This window comes from Triturus cristatus, chromosome 6 (assembly GCF_964204655.1).
Source record: "Triturus cristatus chromosome 6, aTriCri1.1, whole genome shotgun sequence".
In the NCBI taxonomy this organism is placed as follows: domain Eukaryota; kingdom Metazoa; phylum Chordata; class Amphibia; order Caudata; family Salamandridae; genus Triturus; species Triturus cristatus.
The window spans coordinates 928,303,282-928,323,695 of NC_140589.1; the positions used below are offsets into that span (position 1 = coordinate 928,303,282).

Sequence of the window (20,414 nt, forward strand, 5' to 3'; positions counted from 1 at the left end):
GAAAATAGCAGTATGGATAAATTAAACATCTTGACGATCAATATTTGTGGCCTCAATGATGAGAAAAAGAGACAAAGAGTGGCCATCGGGCTACAATTATCCAGAGCGAATATTCTCTGTGTTCAAGAAACACATATTGAGGGGTCACAAATTCATTTGCTTAACCAATTAGGTTTTAAACTTATTATAGCCACTACACAAGGGACTAGGACAAAGGGTGTCGCTATTCTGGGGAAAGCAGGTATGGTACAATTTACTCGATCTATGTCCGATAAATATGGTCGTTGGGCTATCACAGAGTGTCAGATGTTCAATGGAGGTAAAATGACAATTTGTACAATTTATAGCAATATTAGTGATGACCCCGTAGTCCTGGATCACATATCTAATGAACTTGTCCATTGGTCACTTCCTGTAGTAATCTGTGGGGATTTTAATATAAATTTACCTAGCAATTGGTCAGAGGAGTCTGGTTTTGAATATAAAGGCAGAAAGCCAAAAGTTTTTCAAGCTCTTAAAAATGTATGCCTAACTCATGGTCTCATAGACAGTTGGCAGGCGCAATACCCAAACGATCAGGGTTTTACGCATTATTCCTATCCACATGCACGTCATGCAAGGTTGGATTATTTCTTGGTCTCTAGCATTCTAGCCACTAGTTGTTTCATTGAAAAATTAGGGTACTCTCCGACCATAATCCCCTTCTCCTAACTATTGAAATTGGTCCACAAAGGCATAATAATAGAACATGGACGTTTGAAAGAGCATTATTAATAAATGAGGCGTACTGTCAGTCCATGCGACAGTGGATCCCTAGATTCTTAGAAGAAAATATAGGTAGTGCACCAATTGAGATCGTTTGGGACACTCTTAAAGCTGGAATCAGAGGGGAAACACTTCGATTTTCATTGAATGCTAATAAAAAAGCCAAACAAGAGATGAAAATACTTCAGAGCAACATCGCTATTGCTGAAGGAGGGCTAATTAAAGCCATTCAGGAGGGAAGAGACACTGAAAATGAGCTAAGACAGATTTCAATTGCTAAAAACAGTGTTATAGATGTACTAACGGCAAGAGCTATCAATGGAGCAACTGCATATAAGGAAAAGATTTACGAACTGAGTGAACAAGTTGGACATCAGTTAGCTGTACGCGCCCAAGAACTTAATACCGTTAACTCTATTAAGATGATTCGAGATCCAGAAGCAGGGCTAATAGCTGATTCTGATGCAATTAGAACTGCCTTCCATAAATTCTACCAGGCTCTATACAGTGGTAATGATACTAATGTACAGTTGGACGCAATTAACGAATATATCAATCAAGATAGCCCAATGAGTCTAGAAAGTAATGATTCAGAAAGTATGGATGCCATCCCGCAAGGGGAGGAAATTCTTCTCGCATTAAATAGTCTTGCTTCAGGTAAAGCGGCGGGTATGGATGGGATTCCCACTGAATTTTATATCAAATTCTTTCCCCAAGTGAAGAATATACTAACAGCATTGATCGCACATATATTTCTAGGGGGGCGACCCCCAGGGTCATGGTCAATGGCCAAAATTATAGTATTTCTAAAAAAGCATAAAGATCCTACAGAACTTGGGTCGTATCGCCCAATTACTTTAATAACTAGTGACTCCAAAATCTTTGCTAAGTTACTTGCCGCACGATTAGCTCTGAATATACATAAAATCGTATCGGCTCGACAACATGGGTTCATCTCGGGTAGAGACACCACCGATCATATCCAGAGAGTAATCTCATTGTTTGATTGGTGTGAGGTTTCAGGAGACCCTATGACACTTATACTTTTAGATGCCGAAAAAGCTTTCGATAGGGTCTCCTGGAAATATCTGTGGATAGTTATGGCTAGATGTGGTATCGGGGATCCCTTTATTACAGCTGTACAGATGTTGTACAGGAATCCGTCTGCTGGTGTTATGGTGAATGGGTCAGCATCAGCACCATTGTCTATTACTAGAGGTACAAGGCAGGGGTGTCCGTGTTCACCCCTTTTATTTGCTATATATATTGACCCATTTATCCGAAGATTGGATAACAACGCATTGATACCATCCATCTGGATAAGAGACCAGGCCACAAAAACGTTAGCATACGCGGATGATATCGCGTTGGTTACCAGTGACCCAGCGATTTCGGTTGTGGTGATTGAAGAGGAAGCTAATATTTTTGGCCAAATATCTGGCTATAAACTTAATCAAACCAAAACTCAGATCATCCTTAACAGTAAAATTGAGATGACTGATACACGGGTTACCGAGAAAGCCATATATCTTGGCGTGAGTATAAGGGCCAAAATAGAGAATCTAGTTAACGATAATATCGATCCATTAATACAATGTACAAAAAAGGATTTGATTAGGAGTAACAATCTTCATCTATCTATTGTGGGTCGGTGCAACTTGATAAAAATGCTTTTCCTGCCAAGATTCCTATATTTTTTTTAGATCAATCTGTCTAGAATTTCCATCACAAGTATTTAAAGATATGGATAGTATGTTTTCTAGATTCATTTGGGGGTACAAGAAACCACGCAGAGCCTTACGAACCATTACCCTCCCTAAAGATAGAGGGGGCATGAACTTGCCCAATTTTAAACTATATTATTGGGCTACCATCTTAAAATATTACAACAAGTTACTATTTACGTTAGCACCTAGCAGCGAAGGGGATATTCCAACACCACAAGAGCTGTTATTAGGAAATGAATCCAGAGGTTGCTTGTGGCGTCATCTCAACGATAGTTACTTTAAAAAAGTAAAATTTAAGTCCATATTTGGTATTTATAAGACCTGGAATTCCGTTAGAAAACTTACCAGTATTGGACAACTATCTTATTACACCTTAATCCATAAAAATAGTCATCTCCCTGGGATTTTCAATGATTCATGCATGGAAAGATGGTTTCTGAATGGGATTACACAACTTGGATGTTTTTATACGACATTAGGAATTAAATCTTTTGGTGAACTACAGCTGGAATATAATTTAGATCAACGGGATTTTTTTAAATTTTTGCAAACCCGGGATTTTCTATTAAAAAGAGGGGGGCGGGTGTCATTTCAAAAGGTTCAGTTAATGGAGAACATGGCTTCGAGGAATAATCTCAAAATAGGAGAGATCTATGAACAACTGATACTTCGGCAATCCGATGATCTTGATAAATACATAATTAAATGGCAGGTTAAACTTGGTGTGTCAGGGGAAATTGTCCATCAATCCTTCTTATTATATCAGTCTATTTTAATGTCTACTAAGCTGCAGGCTCAGTTCTACAAAACTTTTTTCTTTCTATATTATACTCCCTATAAGATTGCTAAATGGGGGACTGGGAAGGGAACCACATGCCCTAGATGTGACCTAGCTGAAGCCGATAGCGTTCATATTTTTGCTACCTGTACTGCATTAACATCAGTAGTGACTGATATCTCAGCATTTCTCTCGGAAGTTTTTAATACAAGAATAGAAATTTATGTTGAAGAGATTATATTAGGTGTTGCCAATTCTCCAAGCGCGAAATATATGCAAGGGCTGTTATTTGTGGCCATGGCTGTCATTAGATTATGCATTGCGTCAGCATGGCTTGATACAAATGCGCCAATTTTTCAACAATGGAGATCACGTTTGTTGGCCACCTGTAGTTCAGAAGTAGCCATCTACAGAAAAAAGGGCTATCGCAAGCGCAAGAAAGGGCTTGCAATATGGGATCCTGTTTTGCAATGGTCACAGAGACAAAGGGGAAATACGTAAGTCATACTTGTCTATATACCAATGACAGTCTCGCATTATGTTACGCTCTTTATTGATCATAACTGTTGTTTTCTACTTTTTTTTTTTTCTTTTCATTGTGTTTTTTTGGACTAATTTCCAATGTAATAGAACCTGAGCTGGGGGTGGGGGGTGGGATGTGTGGTGGGTTTGTGTGTTGTAATGGGGAAAAAAAAATCTTCAACAAAGATTGGTATAAAACAAAAAGAGAACTAAAATGGGGAAACACATCTTTTTGGATCCCCTTTTTAACTTGTTTCTTCTTACACAGGTCTGCACCATAATTTGCATGCTAGACTGTTGCTAACAATGCCAAGTGAATGACAGATGTGGTGCAGATGCGTCAATGGGCTCAAATGTAATAGGGAAATCAAAATATGCCTATATCTATGAGAGCCACCATCATTATTGAAAATAACAAAATGGGATGCCAGGTTTTAATGCAGATGTATCTGAGGGATGGGAGGGTGTAAAGTGTGGGCTAAAAACTGGGCATTTCCAGATTTCCCATTATAACTCTAATTGTAAATGTTGCTCCTCAGTGCAGAATAAAATACTGAACTGAGTTACAGCAATTTTGGCGTGAAGCTATAGGTTTGCTAGGTGGCGTGCCTTTCCTTGTCTGGGTGTAAATATATTTAGTAATTTTTGAGAAATTAGCATTACAAATATATGTTGGGAAATCTAGAAAGAGTTAAATTATAGAGCTTTTGGACTGTTTTCTCCCAGACAGTCCTTAACCTTGGTGTCGGGAAGATCTCCGGACCCACATTTAAAAAATAAATGAATCCCATTGGACTAGGGAGCTTTTTCTCTCATTGTCCTTTTTGGTCTTCAAAGTCAAAGATCTAATGGCTCTGATAGGATGACTACAACAGAAAAGGGTCTGCTGTGGACGCTAGTGCACACGGCATGGTCACCGCATACTGAAAAAGCTGAAGGGCCATACAGCGGCATAGCATGGGTTGCCAGCGCCTGGGGCAAGGCAAGTACTTTTCCACTTTTCTTGAAAAAATGTGCGCCCCTATTAAAATGTTGCGCCCCTAAAAATGGCTCTAAGAATTTTGCATCCTGGGCTCTGACCCTGTGGCCCCCCCATGCTACGTCACTGGGGCCATACAAGGGGCCAGAGTAAGTAAACACAGACCTCTAGGTGGGGACTGCCTAATGGCCCAGCTCAGAGTTTTAAAAATAATGAAAAAATTATTGCTGTGCAGGGTTTACAAACTCGTCTCAGAGTTCACCAACTCTGACAGACACTATCTTTATATGAATGAGAGAAACCTCTCATATGAAGGAGGCAGGGTTTAAACACCAACAGTACAATATCTATATCCCCTTCACTTACTAATACACCTTTAGGTCTCACCTTGACTACCATTTGCATCCAACTTGATATTACCAGTCACATATGCTGTTTACGGCAAATAACACATCTGTTGCTTTCTGAAAAATATATAATTCATTTTATTTCTTTTCAGAATGTTAGCTCACAATACATTTTCTCATACAAATTTAAAACAGTTTTTTACACCATCATTCATACATACATATTTTCAACCACCTATTTTAAATAGAATTGTATTAACAAAGCATCCAAGTTATCAAAATAAACCTTAAATATCATGTTGAACGTATAAACATAAACATGTCGAGGAGGTGTTTTGATGTACTAGCTGCTGTGCCCACCTTCTTCAGAACATATCTTTTATATGCTTTTCAATTTTTAGAAACTTAAAGAAAAAAAAAGAACAATATTATTGCGGTACAGAGCGATGCCACCTCACTTATTAACTTTTTACGTACCCTCAAATAATATTGTGTATCCCAATCTTCGTCTCATTGCTGTACTGTCTAATTTGGACCCTCAACCTAGGACTTTAAAATTCTCATCCTCACAACTCCCCCACTTTATTAAATCTCCAGATTTGTCATCTTCTTGTAGTCCATCATCCATGTTTAAAGAAACTTTATTTTGCCCACTTACTTTATACACACACAAGGGTACATCAATTCCCTTCCCACTCACCCTCTTTATTAGCTCCACTAGTGGGGCTGTATATCCGGTGTATCATGAATATTGGCACCCTACCGGGTCCACATTCCTGTTTTAACCATATACATGTTTGGCCCATATTTTGAGTTTCCGATTCCTGTGCTACTTCTTACTTCTCAGACACACCTGATAAGTTCCTCTAATAATCCCTTAAAGCCCTCAATTGGCTCTTACCTCCAGGTTCATGATTAGAGTTGGAAAGAAGGACAAAATAGAGCATTGTAGTGCTAAGGTCCTACTTTGTCCTATTTTGTGGGTGTTCCCATGGAACCACCTATGGGTTTTGACAGAAATCACTCTCTATTCACAATTGTAGACAGAGAATTGCTCCAAACCTTTACACGTCCTCGATGCAGGCTTAATGGCGGAGAAAGTTTTAATTTCTCCATACTTTTCACAATTAGGGCTGTATTGTACAGCACACATACAAAGAAGGAACATTATGGAAGCATAGTTTTTGATCTGGAAGGCTTCCCTTCTATGCTTGACAGAATATACACACTCTTACCTTACAGTGCAAGGATGAGCGCGTTAGCCCATGGCATTCTAAAGAGCGCCAGAGCAGGTGGAAAGTAAAACAATATCATACCTTAGAAGAAATGTTGAAAAGTGGATTATTAGCAGTGGTAAATATGCATCTACCACTGGCAATAAGGTCACTAACACAGTCTGGGGCTCAGAATAGGTCTCGGAAAATTAATCCAATGCTCAACCCTTGATAGCTTGGCTGCGAGCTGGCAGGCTTAACTTCAGAGATGGCGGAGGCGGCTGCAGCGGCTGGGGTTACGGTGTCTCAGCACCGCTTTTTCTGCCAATGTTGCAAGGGAGAGGTAAGCCCGAAGCTGCCGGAATATATTTGCCCCAGATGCGAGTCCGGATTTATTGAGGAAGTAACAGAGGATTCCAGTTTCCTAGATACCGGCGGAAACAGGCTAGAGCACAATCCATCAACACAATTTGCAGAGCTTTGGGACCATCTAGACCACACCATGCTGTTCCCAGATTTCCGACCGTACTTGAGCAGCAGTTCACTGGATCACGATAGTGGAGACAATGAAAGGGGGCACCAGTCTCACCCTGATCTCTGGGGTACAGCCAGACCTCCTCGACTGCCAATGAGGAGGTACTGAGCACGAGGAAGCTCCCGCCCTGACCGATCACCTGCCATCGAAGGGATTATACAGCAGATCTTTGCTGGATTTTTTGCAAATTCTGCAGTGCCTGGATCCCTAAATCACTTTTCATGGAGTGGAATGTTGCACTCCAATCCTGGGGACTACGCATGGGGACAGAGTGGCCTTCATGCAATTGTTACCCAGCTTCTGGGACAGTTGGAAAACACAGGACCGCCTCCAGCAGAAAAGGAGAAGATATCTTCACTTCCAACCATGACAGTAACTCAGGAACAAGTTGAAATGAATTTGGAATGTCCTGTATGTAAAGAAGATTATAAAGTAGCCGAGCGGTGCTACAGTTACCCTGCAATCACTTTTTTCACAGTGATAGTATTGTGCCGTGGTTGGAACTGCATGACACGTGTCCAGTGTGTAGAAAGAGTTTAAATGGAGAAGACTCTACCAGGCAAACACCAAACTCAGACCCTTCTGCCAGCATTGGCTCCAGTAGTGAAAATCAGCTACTTGATGGATGGCCCTTCTGAGAGAACTTGTTGTGCAGAGCACTTTGTCCTTCTTACTATTGTTGTAAATTGCGTAAAAAGGTCACTGGAATAGTGGAAATAACACATGTCCACGATGGTCCAGATATTCTCGCCACAAGTGCTATCTTTTTCTTAACAGGAAATGAGTAGCATCTGCAGAATGAATACGACCACCACCAGAATGCAATTTAGTCCTAAAATCAAAGTCTTGAGTGATTTGCCTAATTTTATACTTGTGAAGACGTTAATCGGATGTGTTCCTTGAATGTGGGGGTCCCCTGACCTGCCATCCTGAATGTGTAGTCATTCATAGCTGTGGTGGTGCCTTCTCAGTGGGATAAGCAAGTCTCTGGTACATGACTGCTTCTGAAGATACCAGTTTTGGTTTCAAGGCAGAGAAGCAGTCTCTTCTAAAGGAGGCTGTCCCCGAGCAGCGGTGATGTGGCAATAGACAGAATTTGGGGCTGGTACTCTCTTCGGAAGTTAAATCTTTACTGCAATTAACCTTTCCCAAAACATTTTGTGGTGGAAATCCCAAGTCTCGTTAGTTATCGACTATGTTCTCATACAGCAGTCCAAGTATACATTCAGCATGCTTTGTGCCTCTTATACCAGGCTGTTGCCTTCCAGTTACCAATGTGATATGTAGTTTTCTGTCATGTTGTGTGGACGTTTGACCTGCAATGATACTGCTGCATCCAAGTCATGGGACCATAGGTGCAGTTTCCGTCCATTCCTATGGTGTGAACATAGGATGCATCACAAGCTTCATTTTATACAGGTTAACTTTAATAGGTCTATCTTGGTTGTAGGTGGCCATCCTCATTGTTAGAAGGCGACCTCAGAGGGGCCCGGAGGGGGCCCTGACTGTCCTGAGACCCACCCTCGAGGTATCGTAGCCGGGCACTGGCGGGAGACTCCTCAGGGGAGAAATCTCGTATCTAGGATCGTACACTCGGCACCACACGACAAAGAGACACCACACCGAGAGTTCTTAAGAATAAATCTTTATCAGATCGGAGTTGTAGGATCTTTATGATCAGCAGGGCAAATATATACAAGTGGAGCGCGGGCTCACAAAGTCTTGGAGGGGGATTAGGAGGTAGCGGGACAGTCTTTGGGGATATGGATCAGATGCAGGAGCGTACCCGGCGCACAGCTCACAATCCTCGAGCTGGGGGATACGCTTGTCGTCGTGGGGTCCGGCGGGACCAAGAGAGTCTGTGGGAGCCGCGAGTCACTCAGCAGGGCTCAGGTACAAGTTCGGAGGTCTTACGATCTTCAGGGAGCCGCGAGTCACTCAGCAAGGCTCAAGCACGAGTTCGGAGGTCTTACGATCTTCAGGGAGCCGCGAGTCACTCAGCAGGGCTCAAGCACAAGTTCGGAGGTCTTACGATCTTCAGGGAGCCGCGAGTCACTCAGCAGGGCTCAGGTGTTTCCAAGGCGAATCTGCCGGACAGTCCCAGAGCACCCCTTGTTATAGGGCGACTCCTCTTTGATGTCCGGAGTCTGTGCAGGCAGGGGTCTTGTCACCTGGGGGTCGCTTGTTGGGGTTTCCTGCCATTGTCCTTTGATCCTTTCAGGGCCGGGTCGGGAGGAGTCCCAGACACCCAGCAGGCGTGGAGCCAGCCCTCGGGGAGGCCGGCGGGTCGATCGAAACCCACCTTCCTAGGGAAGCGCAGAGGTGTGATGGAAACTGCTCCTCCCTTTCTCATCCCAAGGGGAGCGCGTTGTCCTCCAGCCGGAGTGGCGCCTCTAGGCCAGGGTCGCGCTGGGGCCGGGCGGCCATCTTGGTGCATGAAGTGGGCACGCGGGCCCGGTGTGGCCGAAAGGAGGAAGGCCACGGACGGGGAAGTCCGGGTCGGGTGTGTGTGTTCTGGTGGGAAGGATCGGCTAGGCCGTGGGCTCGGGGGCTGGTGTGAGGTGCAGGGGTCAGGTCTGGCTATGTTACGAGGCCCGGGTCTAACACTCATAGAAAACGCGGGATCCATAATCGGAATATATTGCGCTGCAAAAATCCTTGAGAACTAAACGAGAGTGGGCGTAGTACAGTTTCAAGTTTTGCTGAGCTACGGGAAGTACAGTTCAGGTTTGCAGTGTGTGCAAAGAACCAAAGCTCTATCACGTTTGCAGTCATTGGTTTGTTCAATTTTAGGCTTTGTTATTTTGTTGGTACAATGATGTACTCTTCAAATTGTTATGATTTCAGTCACGGGGTGGGAGGGAATGCTTTGAAATTGACATATTTATTTAAAGAGGAAAACACTTTTTGAAAGTCTAGCTTTATTGTGATGGCAAATTATTTTAAGTTTCTATTAAACAAATGTTAAATTTACACAAAAAATTTATAAAAATAGTAAATATTTTTAACTTTAAAAACAACACCAAAAAAAACAAAAATCCAATGTAGGGAACCTGCGATATGAATTTTTAAAGAATAAACACTTTCTAGCACTTAGTCACCTTATGGAGTTTTTATCCAAAGCTGCCCTAAACTTTTCTAAACTTCTGGAACTTCTTCCTAAAGTTCCTCTTGAGGGTCCAAAGTGTCCACAACACAATCCAAGGTTCTGGAAGCTCCAAGATGGCCCTGGAAAGTTTGGGACCACAATTCTCATAATGCACCTGGCCAAAACCCTTAAACGTCCACTGGATGCACTCTAGTCAGGGGACTCTTGGTGGACTTGACGCAGATGAGTTCTTTAAACCTGTAGCTTGCAGGGAGCCCACTCTTTATTCCTCTTGAAATAAAGTACATCCAAAGGGCTGTAGTTCCAGATAATGCAGCAGGCGCCATCAATCAGAATGCAGGGCCTGAAGGTGCAAATCTAGTTTCCAGCTTAGCTTCCACTCTTTATTCCTCTTGGATCAAAGTACATCCAAAGGGATGTAGTTCCAGAGAATGTAGAAGGCGCAGTCACTCAGAATGGGCCTGATGGTGCAAATCAAGTTTCCAACTTGGTAATCCCTCTCAACTCCGATTCAAGTAGCAGAGCTGAGAGGCTCTGCCCCTATCAGATACTTATTTAGTGTTCTCTGGCATCAAGCAGGAGGATACTCCTGTCCAATGAGGTGCAGGGCAACACCCCAGAGCATGAACATTCCCTCCAAAGTGTGGCACAATGGTCACCCGAAAGTACCATTCTTCCAAAATTCAATATGGCTGATATCTCAGCAGAGATGGCTCATTTCAAAAGCTCCCCTCCCTCCTACATCCCAAAATTCCTACCTTAAGCCTACCATCTGGCTGGGTTCAGAGTGTAAGGGTATAAATAGACCTGGCTCTCTCTCTACCTTTGAAGCTGATGATTTACAACCCGTTTTCCCTGCTCTGGTGTTCCTGTGGAGCAGGGTCCTCTTACAAGAGATAGCCTTTTCTCCCTGGATGCCACTTATCACTTCATCAGGAGCGGCTCCTCCGCTATAGCGGAGGAGCGTCGCCCTACATCTTTTTAAGCAGTGAGATACATAAAATGACAATACTTTAGAGTTATGTTTCCTGTCCTGCTGCTTTGCGGCAGGCGGGCTCCTCTGCTCTCTGAGCAGGGCAGGGGAGAAGTGGTTTGCCCACTCCAAAGTGCGCAATGACTGCTTGGTCGGTCCTCTCGGGCCGCCCAAACCAGTCATATGCACTTCCCTGTTCTCTAAGCAGGCTGCATTACAGCCTGCATGGAGAACATGCCCACACCTCCAGCCCCTGGCTGAGCGCCGTGTCACGGTGCTCAGACCAATCACAACACTGCAATTGCAGCATTGTGATTGCCTTAGGGAAGGGAGCCTGGCTGCCTGCTCCCATTTTCTGTCGGAGGCAGGAGAGAAGGAGAGCAGGATGGGAAAAGACGCGGGACCTGGCTTCGAGGTACGTTTTTCAAAATGTATTTAAATAATTCGATACCCCCGTGCGTCACCCGCACCCCCCCCCCCACACTTGCAAGCCATGCTGGCCGCAACTGCACTTCATCAAAGCAGCCTCGATAATCCACTTAACGATGACCAATCAGGGCAGACCACTGGAAGGCTAAATTTAGGCTTACAGGCAAGAAAGTCGTATAACTTCTTTTCTGTGCATTTCAGGATACAGCCAACAACAGCATATTATTGGATTAATCAATACCATTCTCCTAAGTCCTTGAATGATATTTTTCGGTTGTCCCTTGCGGTAGTTATGGATTCATAAACTAATGCAATGTTAACCCATGTGGCTGGGGATCTACAATGGGGAAAAAAATATGTCAAATTTCTCCAGCACCCGGGAAATAAAAATGCTTTTATAAGGACCCTTCTTATAACTACTTGACCCCCCACCCCTGGAACACCTAGGGGAGACTAGTTGTCTGGACTATCCCAAAACAATGTAGACCCTCACTCCACAGAGCTCCTAGCACAAAAGTCGATTTTGGGAAGCACTTTACTACAATGAGGGAAGTAAAATGTGCAATTTCTCTATCCCCAAGGCACAAAAAACCTCTTTTATATAGGTCCTCCGGATAGGTATCTGACCCCCAACCCCTGGGACACCCAGGGGAGACCCTGGGGGTACCTAATATGCCAACATATTGTAGTCTATCAATTTGTAGGTGGCCCTAACACCAAAGTCGAGTGTGAGCACAATTTACATTTAAAAGCAGCCCTGCAACAAAGGTCTGCTTTTAAAATGACCTCAGGCTCTCAGCAGTGCACACATGTAAGCGCAGAAAGGGCTGCTGGCCTCTAAACTGCCATGCCTTGTTATATACTCTAGACTTATAGGTAGTTTTAATCCCCATTCCCCAATACATACTAGGGACTTATGGGGTAGGCCATGCTAACCCAGAGTTTACCTTAGTGTGTGTAGGTGTTTTCACTGTATTCTAAGTGTTTTCAGCATAGCGCTGGCCCTGGGTCTGGTTACGCAGAGCCCAGGGACAGTCAGTCAGTGACCACCAGTATCAGTCAGTAAACTGGGGGTGCCTAGGGCCTAGGATGACTTTGCAACAGGAAGGCACATTCAAAATTGGTAGAACCTTCGGAGGCAACCACGGCACACATTCTTTCAGGACTGGAGTGGCCACAGATGTGGTAGAAGGATTATGCAATTGGGTGGGTGGCCATCAAATTGCTCTCAGTGGTGTGTGAGGTTGGGTCAAGGGACATGATCATAATGTAGAGTTTGCTTTGTATCTCATATATCCCATTCTTTCCATGTGCAGTGGCTCGTCTGGGGTCAATAGAACTCACAATTTAGATAGTAAGACATTTGTTTATCAAAATGTCAGGGTTGTATGAGGTGCAGAAGGGGCAAGGCACCAATCTTGGTTTCGATCGTTGGTAGTTTAAAGTGTCTAGGCATGGCAAAGGTGTTATGCAGTGGTACAAATTGTTGCATTGTTTGAACAGGTTGTTGAGGAGGCAAACATGTCCAGATATCTTAGTGCTCCACTTGGAGCAAAATGACATGGTAGTGAAGAAGGGTCTGGAGTTATTGAAGGAAATGAAAGGTCCCCCTTTAACAATCCGGAGACAGTGGGCAGGCACTTTCGTTATATAGACTATTCTAAGAAGGCAATGGAGAGGGGCAAACCAGCCCGCAGCCATTGATAAGGCCAGAATTAACGTTAATGAGGAAATGCTCGTTTTGTGTAAGCAAGAAGGTTTTGGTAGGGTGAAGCATCCGGAATTAAGATATGACGCTCCTGAATTCTTTAGAGGGGATGAGGTTCACTTGTCTAACTATGGTATAGAGTGGTACACAATGCAGATAAAGGAGATGCTGGAGGATACATTCAAGGGTAATAGGGGCTACAGGGAGTCCTAGGGGGGGAGGTGGGGCTAGAAAGTCAGGCTTTCTGAATGACGTTGGGCACTTTAAGTTGCCATGATGCTAGATTAAAATGATTGTGGTGAACATAGATGAATCAGGACAATGGGGGATGGCAATAAAGCTAAACCTGGAGGAAGTAAGCATTTAAAAGTTACGTTTTAGGATACCTGGATGAGTAGATGTTAATAGACATAGGTTAAAGTTGGAAGGGAGTAAAGGGCAACCGTTAATAACAAGATAGGCATTACAAAGTGGCAAATTTAAATGGAATGGGAAGGGAATGTTTAAGGGAGGGGCTTAATGATGTAGGATAATGGTTGTATGGTAAGGTCTAATTTTGTAAGGCTAAAAGCCTAGGGTAAATATGTGATGTGCACCTGTTTTCAATAAAATGGCCTTTTGCATTACAGTGAGTCTGTGGTCTATGCTGCTTCTCTATATGCCAAGTAAGTCACCTTGTTGTACACTAAAAAAGGACACCTGGAAAATATAAGCTATGTTGCTGTCCTAGAAGGCAGCTATTTTTATAACCGGCGCTAGGGAAAACACAGGGGTGCACCATGTTCTTGTAAATACTGTGCATCCCTGCATTTTGGAAACTATGCAGCGCCGCAAAATTTGCTGCAGCCTCCGCTGCACGCTTTCCTTGTACATATGTCCCTCAGTTTGGTGGTAAATTCTTTTCTCTTGGCTTATTGAGATTAGACGGCTGTGTCCTGGTCCATCTGTGATAATTCATAACTAGATTATAATGATTATAAAACACAGACTTGAAAACCATCATCAGCTTCTGATCTGATAAGTGAACTGTATATTTGCTTGTTACAATGTAGAAGATAAGCTCTCTTGTTGAGGCTGTGATTATGTTTTCTCTGTTGCCCCTGTGCAAAAAAGAGTGGGCATTCCTGGGTTGATAATGGCTTTCTTGGCAAAATAAAGATTGTGTGAGTGTGCATGCACAATGGTGAAATGAACCCAATATTATTACTGTTTTTTTGGTGATTCTGCCATCTAGCTGGGCTGTGGATATTAGAATAGCCGCTAGTTTTGTTAGAGGCCTTCTTAGGGAAGTTGAGGCCTTCCAACGTGGCGGAAATTGAATGGAAATAAAGCCTTGCTCTCCTTTTCATCTGAGTGGCTGGTTTCCTAATGGAAGGTTTCCAATGAGCCCCATAAATGTAGTTGGGACTTTATAGGATTGTACCAAATTGTGCTGGCAATCTATGAAGCAATAAGAGCCTCCATGAGAAGACTGTAGTATGAGTCTGCAAGCAGGCCAGAAGAATAAACTGGCTCTAAAACAAAGCCTCAAAGCACTCTGTGGAATTTAGTCATTGCCTGTGTTGGCTCGGGAGATTTATTTAGCTCCAGACCATGAAAAATAATTACTTGGTCTATTTCTTGCTCTTTGTGGTAATTTAAGGCAGTACTTGCTCCAAATACCTTTTACCAATGTATTATCATAACAGGATTCTAAAGGTAGTAATGAATTTGACAAGAACATTTGTGCGTATTTGCTGTGTAGCAGTTTGTTCTGGTTGTGATGTTTTCTCTTGTGTTTTTTGCGCTGCTATGTTTTCGTCCTGCATTATTGCAATGCGATTTCGATGTGTTGTACTGGAGCACTTTTACTTAATTGTTTTGTTGGGATGTTTCCTATTACGTTTCCATTTTCATTATATTTCCTGCTGTATGTTATTGTGTAATGTTCCCTTGTTCACTCTGGATATGGCAACCAATGCTGCTACATTTCCAGCCAAAAGCAGTACATGCCCAGAAGATACCTATGACAAGCAACCATTTACCACTGTCTATAGCACTGCTTCAGCACTTCAACTACTTAAAACTGCAGTCAGCCCAAAACGGTGGCAGAGACTGAGTCTAAACTTTGCACTCCCAGTGCTCACTTTGGGGCAGATTTATATCAGACTTGCGCCACTTTTACGCCGCTGTTGCGTCACTTTTGTGACGTAGCGGTGGCGTAAATCCTGCGCCATGTTGCGACCCATTTGCATCGTGACGCATCTATGGAGATGCGTCACGGTGTAAAGCCCTGCGCCACATGAAACCTGCGTCAGGTTTCATGTAGGCGTTTCTACTCAGGGGGGGGCGTTCCGTCGCAGGAACACCCCTGAAAAGTGACTCAGTGAAATCTATAAGATTTCACTGAGTCACTTTCCCAACGCTGATGCGTCAAAACCCTGCGCCTGCTTGAAGCAGGCGTAAGGCTTGACGCACCATGTTAGGGATAGGGTAGGTTGGAACAGTGCTGGAGTTGCGTTGCGCTTGCGACGCAACTTCAGCACTGCGCCACCCTTACGCCGGCAGAAGCGTCACGTATCTGCTTGTCCTTGCGCCACGATGCACCGCATTGTAAATGCGGCGCATCTGCGGTGGCGCAAGGGCAAACTTGCATGACGCATCTTCCCTGGCGCATCCATGCTGATTTGCAGGGATGCGCCAGGGAACATAAATCTGCCCCTTTATGTGATACTTTTCTAGATCATTTTGCTTCAATTCAGTGTTTACTCAGTGGCGGCCCCTCTGCTAAGGCGGAGGAGCTTCGCCCCACTGCGACACAGCAGTGAAATAAAGAAAACATAAAATGATAATAACTCGACGTAATGGTTGTTTGATGTTTTCCTGCTGCTGCAACTTTGAGGGCAGGGTGGGGCTGGGCTGCTCTCACATGATCAAGGGGAGGAGTGGTTTGCCCACTCCAAGTGCGCATGAATGTTTGGCCGGCCGTCTCATTGCTCAGACCAGCAGAGTCGTGTTTGGCTATGGGGAGCCTGGTACTTCCTGCTTCCTGTTCTGGCTGGAGAGATGACAGAGAGACAACAGAGGACAGATGCGGCAATCTGGTACTTTTTTTTTTTACACCCTCTAATCCCCTACACCCGCACCCCATCGGTGCTGGCTGCCACTGTGATTACTTTTGAAGAAATAAGTGCAGGAGCCCCACAAGTTTTTCTTGGGAACCTGCCACTGGCACTGCCGAATGCCAAAGTGTTCAATACATAGGTTGTCTAGTTTTGATTCCACCTTGTACCTCTTTCTTCCACAACCCTGCACTTCTTCTCTTTTACAGGTTCCCTTCTTTCTCCCTTACAATATAGTTTTCCTATCTTACGCTTCCCCTTTCTTTCTCCCTTTCTGCCTTTCTCTTCTGTCAGTCAAAGTCTGATATATAAGCCCCAAGCCACACAAATCAGTGCTGGTATTCCCCATACCTGATATCACCGGCAAAAATTAAGCACTGCTTCCATCTGCAGACCCTCATGATAGCATTGTGCAGGAGAGCTGCAATCATAAACTTGTATTGGGTGCTGCTTTGACCTGAAGCACGAACATGAGCTATCGACCAGGAGAGAAAGAGGCCCAATTGGTCATAGTACAGGTTTGCATTTATTTTAATGGAGAACAATCTGGTATGAAGTCTCGCCATAGCTGTAAACCGGGCATAGGGCAAGAGGATGATTTGTAGCCAGTTCTGGTGGGTGTTTTGGCTAACACCAGTAAGCCTGATGGGCCTTTTTCCACTATGGCAAAAAGACTGTAGGCCTGCTGGATCTGGCATGCTACTACAGGTGGTTAAAAAACCAAGACTGTTTTGAATGTCACCTTTGTGACATGATGTCAACTGGCGCTATTGTGGAGGAAGGGTAACCCAAACTTAATATCCTCTTTCTGTTTAAATGAGGAATACCAATGTGACTTGATATCTGGCAGTTCAGGGACCCCAGAAGTACAGTGTCACCACATTAGTTGTAATCTTGATTCAATCGTCAACTTCCTTTTGCCAATCGAAAAAATAATTATGGGCGGGGGCAGCACCTCCGTTTGAGCAGAGGAGTGTCACCTCACTGATATGCCCCCAGAGAAGAAAAATAAAATGGTAATGAAGTTAATTCATTATGATTTTATTTCTTCTCACCCGGTCTCAAACAGAGTGTCAAGATGGGGGTGGGGCTGCTGCTGAATGGCAGCAGTAGAGAGAGGAGAGCACTTTCAGTTTAAAGTGCGCATGTCTTTTTGACCGGCTGTCTTGTGACGGCCTGCTGCACATGCACACTTTAAACCTCTCTAACCCAGCTATCTTAAGACAGCTGGGTCAGCCCACCTGTCTTGGGAAAGCTGGGTTACAGAACGCAAAAACCTCCAGTGCTTTTCTGAGCACTGATAGAGGCCACTTCCACCAATCCTGGCGCTTCACTCATGCCAGTGAGAACAGCGCCAGGATTGGTTTGGGAGTTTGGAGCCTGCCTTCCCACCTGCCTGCCTGCCTCGAGGAGAGAAGACCATCGAGGAGGACGTTGCGCTGCAGGTAAGTGCTTTTAATGTAAAGGACTGTGATGAGTCTTGGGGACAGGAGTAGGGGGATGACATTGTGGTGGGGGGTGGCTGGGAGGAACCTGCATTTAGATAGAGGCTCCCCAAGAAAGAGCATTATTCAAGGTAAATAACTTGTTATTATGATGGATACTTGTTACATCCTGCATATTCCTCACCTTTTGAATGGAACCATAGCAGTACCTTCCAAAGGTGGAGAGTCTGAGGATTAGCTCCAAGTGGAGATCACAAAGTCCTGCAGAACCGAGCTTGTGAGGTGACCTTCTTGTCGGACCTGACTATCAAGGCAGTAGTGTTTTGTGAACGTATGCACTGATCCCCACGTCACAAGCTGGCAGATGTCAGTAAAGGTACTCCTTCCACCAATGCCATAATAGTGGCCTTGACTCTGGTGGAATGGGCTCCCAGGGCTTCAAGGGGGTGGCTGCTTGTTGACCAATGGATACAAATCTTGATACAGAGGACTATCCACTTTGACAGGGTCCTCTTATACACCTTGTTGTCTCTTCTTTCACCAGAAAACCCTACAAATAGCTGATCATCTACATGATGTTCCTCTGTATAGTCGATGTTAAAGCTCAGCATTCCTTAGGGTCTAAATGATGGAGCCTCTCTTCATCTTTTGAGGGTTCAAGTGGGGCACAAAATGCAGACAGTGTGATTAATTGGTCAACGAGAAAGGGAGACCCTGCATTTGGTAGGACGGCTGCCCAGGTCCTCTCCACCAATTTATCCAGAAAGAAGATGGGGTATGGCAATTGCACCGATAACACCAGAAATTCACTTATGCATCATGCCAATGTGATGGCAAAAATACCATCTTCAATGTTAAGGAGCAAAGTCTCAGTGGGTAAGCAATAAGAAATGTCAGAACCAGGATCGAGTCTCAGTGAGACTTAACAATTAGCTTGGGAGGGAAACATGTGGATTAAACCTTCAATAATGTTTATCACAACTGGTACCTTAAACAAGGATGGTCTGGTAAAAACAGAAAGACCGAAATGGGTGACACATGGCCCTTCATAGTACCTATAGCAAGACTTGGCTGGCATATGGAAGAACAAATTAAAGAACATCAGAGAGTTGGGTCTGCAAGGAGTTGGTATTACAGACACCACAGGTGGTGGCGAATTTCTCCCTCCACCTTGCATAGATGGAATTTTCAGACGGTCGTCTGGCTACCAGAACGACATTAGCCACTATGGTCTGCAAATCAAACGCATTCATGTGTCGTTGTTCAATCTCCATGCATGGAAGTGTAAGCTGTGGAGTCTACATGCAGAACCTTGCCCTGTTGCTGAGACAGGAAGTCCTCTCAAAGCAGAAGCCCGATTGGAGGGCAAACACTTAGACTCTAGTGCTTTAGGTACACAACATTTGTTCTCAGTCTGGGGTAATAGGAAAGATTGGGGCCCAGTCTACCTTGATCTTCCTCAGTCCTCGAGTCAGGAGCAGTAGCAGTGGAAATACATACAGAGCTCTGTTCTTTCATACCAGCCTAAATGTATGTGCTAACAAGTGCCTAGAAGGAATCTCCAAGGTACAGAATTGATGACATTGCTAGTTTTTGAAGGAGATGAATAGATATAGCCAGGGCATACCCTATTGATTAAAAATACCCTAAGCGTCCGACCTCAGCGAATAATACAGAGGGTACACTTCACTATTAGAGGGGACAGGGTCCACGTATGGGAATGCTTTCAGGAGGCTACCTGTGTTGTATGCAAAGATGACGTATGGCCACTAAAGAGTGCTATCATCAATGTTAAAGTCAACAGATATGATTACAAAATGTGTCTTGAGAATGAACTCTGTATGATGAAAGGTGCATTATTAATGTTAATAAAAATTGTTTTAAAAAAAAAAAATACCCTAAGCCTTCTCTGGCACACTGCCGCATACCTCCTTATGATGGGGGCATGGGTGTAACCAACCTTCACCTTTACTATCTGGCCACAAGACTCATTGTGGTTCATGACTGTTTCCTGGGTGGCTGGTCCGATCCAGCGTACCAGGTGAAACTCCAATCAATGGACTTTCCGCAACTCCAGGCTTACTTGTTCGGGGCCCCTATACTGCAGGACCTCCCCCCATCACTAAGACGATTCTCTTGGCTTGGCGTACTGCGCTGCCCCACACGAAATGGGATGGGAAACTTACCAGACAGACGCCCCTGTGGTGTGGCACTTGGCTGCGAGAGGCTTCGTCTCTCCAGGATTTCCGTCGGTGGGACCACATTGGGATCTCGCTTCATGGGGTCGTCTGGGTTGGGGACCACATCAGAACCTTTGAGGACTTGCAGCAGCGCTATTCCCTCCATTCCTCCCAATTTTATAAATATTTACAACTTAGGCATGCCCTCCAAGTGCACAATCCGTTTCCCACCTCCCTCCCTGAATTTAGTCCCCTCGAGGCCCAAGTGATGATGGGGAACCTGGGTAGAGGGGGAGTGATGGATTTATCGCTCCCTCGTGAACAACGGCCCCGCAACCCTAGATTCGTTGCGTGCCCTCTGGGAGGGTTGGCTGGGCCCCCTAGAGGACGCGGACTGGAGAGACGCTCTCATGGCCCCCAAGACATTGACACCCTCCTCCAAGTTGCGTCTAGTCCAACTCTACTATCTACACATGGCACACCTCACCCCTGCGTGTCTATACAGCGCCCGTTTGCGGCCCTCCCCGACCTGCACGCGTTGCAATCACACCCCTGCGGACTTCTACCACATGATTTGGCAATGCCCTGTCCTTGCACCATTC

The 20,414-nt window shown here is 44.5% G+C and overlaps 1 pseudogene; it reads left to right on the forward strand.

Moving 5' to 3' along the window:
- The first annotated feature begins 6,600 nt into the window (after positions 1–6,600).
- LOC146820804 (E3 ubiquitin-protein ligase RNF115 pseudogene) lies at positions 6,601–7,505 on the forward strand (annotated as a pseudogene).
- Positions 7,506–20,414: the final 12,909 nt, after the last annotated feature.